Source organism: Brassica oleracea, chromosome C8, assembly GCF_000695525.1.
Source record: "Brassica oleracea var. oleracea cultivar TO1000 chromosome C8, BOL, whole genome shotgun sequence".
In the NCBI taxonomy this organism is placed as follows: domain Eukaryota; kingdom Viridiplantae; phylum Streptophyta; class Magnoliopsida; order Brassicales; family Brassicaceae; genus Brassica; species Brassica oleracea.
Window position 1 is genome coordinate 38,336,344 of NC_027755.1, and position 4,563 is coordinate 38,340,906.

A 4,563-nucleotide genomic window follows, 5' to 3' on the forward strand; every position below is an offset into this window, starting at 1 on the left:
TGATATATGGGCATGCTTTTAGAAGTTTTGATCAATAGGTTATATTTTTAAAGTAAAATTTTAAAAACTGCTATATTTGGAAATTTATCAATTTGTTGATAAATATTGTAGATTTGGGATAGTGATTTACAAATGATAACAATAGTTTATGTTGATAGAAGGGTATGCTTTTAGAATTTTTGATCAATAGGCTATATTTTTAAAATAAAATTTTAAAAACTATTATATTTGGAAAGTTATCATTTTGTAGATAAGTATTGTAGATATTAGACTGTGATTAAGAAATTAGGATAACAAGAGTTTTTGTTGATAGATGGGTATGCTTTTAGAATTTTTGATCAATAGGCTATATTTTTAAAATAAAATTTTAAAAACTATTATATTTGGAAAGTTATCATTTTTGTAGAGAAATATTGTAAATCTGAGACTGTGATTTTTAATTTCAGATAACAAAAGTTTTTGTTGATAGATGGGAATGCTTTTAGAATTTTCGATCAATTGGTTATAATTTCTTAATAAATTTTCCAAAACCTGTTATTTTTAGAAAATTTTCATTTTGTAGGAAAATATTGTAGATTTGGGATTGAGATTTGGATATTAGGATAACAAGAGTTTTTGTCGCTATATGCTTTTAGAAGTTTTGATCAATAGGTTATATTTTTAAAATAAACTTTTATAAACTGATATATTTGGAAAGTTATCATTTTGTAGATAAATATTGTAGATTTGAGATTGTGATTTAGAAATTAGGATTACAATAGTTTTTGTTGATAGGTTTTTGTTGATATATGAGCATGCTTTTAGAAGTTTTGATCAATAGGTTATATTTTTAAAATAAACTTTTATAAACTGATATATTTGGAAAGTTATCATTTTGTAGATAAATATTGTAGATTTGGGATTGTGATTTAGAAATTAGGATAACAAGATTTTTTGTTGATAAATGGGTATACTTTTAGGAATTTTGATCAATAGGTTATATTTTAAAAATAAACTTTTAAAAACTTCTATATTTGGGAAGTTATCATGTTGTAGATAAATATTGTAGATTTGAGATTGTGATTTAGAAATTAGGATAACAAAAGTTTTTGTTGATTGATGGGTATGCTTTTAGAAGTTTTGATCAATAGGTTATATTTTTAAAATAAACTTTTATAAACTGATATATTTGGAAAGTTATCATTTTGTAGATAAATATTGTAGATTTGAGATTGTGATTTAGAAATTAGGATAACAAGAGTTTTAGTAAATAAATGGATATGCTTTTAGAATTTTTGATCAATATTGTGATTTAGAAATTAAGATATGAAGAGTTTTTGTTGATAGACGGGTATACTTTTAGAATTTTCTATCAATTGGTTATAATTTTAAATGAATGGGTATGCTTTTCAATTTTGGATCAATATTGTGATTTAGAAATTAAGATATGAAGAGTTTTTATTGATAGATGGGTATGCTTTTAGAATTTTTGATCAATTGGTTATAACTTTTAAATAAATTTTCCAAAACTTGCTATTTTTTAGAAATTTTTCATATATTGTAGATTTGGGATTGAGATTTTGAAATTAGGATAACAAGAGTTTTTGTTGATATATGAGCATGCTTTTAGAAGTTTTGATCAATAGGTTATATTTTTAAAATAAACTTTTAAAACTGCTATATTTTGAAAGTTATCTTTTTGTAGATAAATATTGTAGATTTGAGATTGTGATTTAGAAATTAGGATAACAAGAGTTTTTGTAGATAGATGGACATGCTTTTAGAATTTTTGATCAATAGGTTAGAATTTTTAAATAAATTTTCCAAAACCTGGTATTTTTAAAAAGTTATAATTTTGTTGATAAATATTGTAGATTTGAGATTTAAAAATTAACATATGAAGAGTTTTTAGAAAGTTATCATTTTTGTTGATAAATGGGTATGCTTTTAGAATTTTTGATCAATTAGTCATAATTTTTAAATAAATTTTCCAAAACCTGCTATTTTTAGAAAGTTTTCATTTTTTAGGAAAATATTGTAGATTTGGGATTATGATTTAGAAATTAGGATAACAAGATTTTTTGCTGATAAGTGAGCATGGTTTAGAATTTTTGATCAATAGGTTATATTTTTAAAATAAAATTTTAAAACCTGCTATTTTTGGAAAGTTATCAATTTGTTGATAAATATTGTAGATTTGGGATAATGATTTAGAAATGATAACAATAGTATATGTTGATAGAAGGGTATGCTTTTAGAATTTTTGATCAATAGGCTATATTTTTAAAATAAAATTTTTAAAACTGCTATATTTGGAAAGTTATCATTTTGTAGATAAATATTGCAGATATTAGATTGTGGTTAAGAAATTAGGATAATAAGAGTTTTTGTTGATAGATGGGTATGCTCTTAGAATTTTTGATCAGTATGTTATATCATGAAGATATATTATCTAAAACCAGCTATTTTTGGAAAGTTATCATTTTTGTAGAGAAATATTGTAAATCTGAGACTGTGATTTAAAATTTCAGATAACAAGAGTTTTTGTTGATAGATGGGTATGCTTTTAGAATTTTCGATCAATTGGTTATAATTTCTTAATAAATTTTCCAAAACCTGCTATTTTTAGAAAGTTTTCATTTTGTAAGAAAATATTATAGATTTGGGATTGAGATTTAGAAATTAGGATAACAAGAGTTTTTGTCGCTAGATTGGCATGCTTTTAGAATTTTTGAGCAATAGGTTATATTTTTAAAATAAACATTTAAAAACTGCTATATTTGGAAAGTTATTATTTTGTTGATAAATATTGTAGATTTGAGATTGTGATTTAGAAATTAGGATAACAAGAGTTTTTGTCGCTAGATTGGCATGCTTTTAGAATTTTTGAGCAATAGGTTATATTTTTAAAATAAACATTTAAAAACTGCTATATTTGGAAAGTTATTATTTTGTTGATAAATATTGTAGATTTGGGATTGAGATTTATAAATTAGGATAACAAGAGTTTTTTTTGATATATGGGCATGCTTTTAGAAGTTTTGATCAATAGGTTATATTTTTAAAATAAACTTTTAAAAACTGATATATTTGGAAAGTTATCATTTTGTAGATAAATATTGTTGATTTGAGATTTCGATTTAGAAATAAGGATAATAAGAGTTTTTATTGATAGATGGGTATGCTTATTGAATTTTTGATCAGTATGTTATAATGTTTAAATAGATTTCCCAAAACTTGTTATTTTTGGAAATTTATCTTTTTGTAGAAAAACATTGTAGATTTATGATTGTGATTTAGAAATTAGGATAACAAGAGCTTTTGTTGATAGATGGGTATGCTTTTAGAATTTTTGTTCAATAGGCTATATTTTTAAAATAAAATTTTAAGAACTGCTATATTTAGAAAGTTATCAGTTTGTAGATAAATATTGTAGATTTGAGATTGTGATTAAGAATTTAGGATAACAAGAGTTTTTGTTGATAGATGGGTATGTTTTTAAAATTTTCGATCAATATGTTATATCCTGAAGATATATTATCTAAAACCAATTATGTTAGGAAAGTTATCATTTTTGTAGAAAAATATTGTAAATCTGGGATTGTGATTTAAAAACTAGGATAACAAGAGTTTTTGTTGATAGATGAGTATGCTTTTAGAATTTTCGATCAATTGGTTATAATTTCTAAATAAATTTTCCAAAACCTGATATTTTTATAAAGTTTTCATTTTGTAGAAAATATTGTAGAATTGGGATTGAGATCTAGAAATTAGGATAACAAGAGTTTTCGTTGCTAAAAGGGCATGCTTTTAGAGTTTTTGATCAATATGTTATATATTTAAAATAAACTTTTAAAAACTGCTATATTTGGAAAGTTATCACTTTGTAGATAAATATTGTGGATTTGAGATTGTGATTTAGAAATTAGGATAACAAGAGTTTTTGTTGATATATGGGCATGCTTTTAGAAGTTTTGATCAATGGGTTATATTTTTAAAATAAACTTTTAAAAACTGAAATTTTTGGAAAGTTATCATTTTGTAGAAAAATATTGTAGGTTTGAGATTGTGATTTAGAAATTAGGATAACAAGAGTTTTTGTTGATATATGGGCATGCTTTTAGAAGTTTTGATCAATGGGTTATATTTTTAAAATAAACTTTTAAAAACTGCTATATTTGGAAAGTTATCACTTTGTAGATAAATATTGTAGATTTGAGATTGCTATTTAGAAATTAAGATAACAAGAGTTTTTGTTGATAGACGGGTATGCTTTTAAAATTTTCAATCAATTGGTTCTAATTTTTAAATAAATTTTCTAAAACCTGCTATTTTTAGAAAGTTTTCATTTTTTAGGAAATTATTGTAGATTTGGGATTGTGATTTAGAAATTAGGATAACAAGAGTTTTTGTTGATAGATGGGTATGCTTTTAGAATTTTTGATCAATATGCTATATTTTTAAAATGAAATTTTAAAAACTGTTATATTTGAAAAGTTATCATTTTGTAGATAAATATTGTAGATTTGAGATTGTGATTAATAATTTAGGATAATAAGAGCTTTTGTTGATAGATGGGTATGC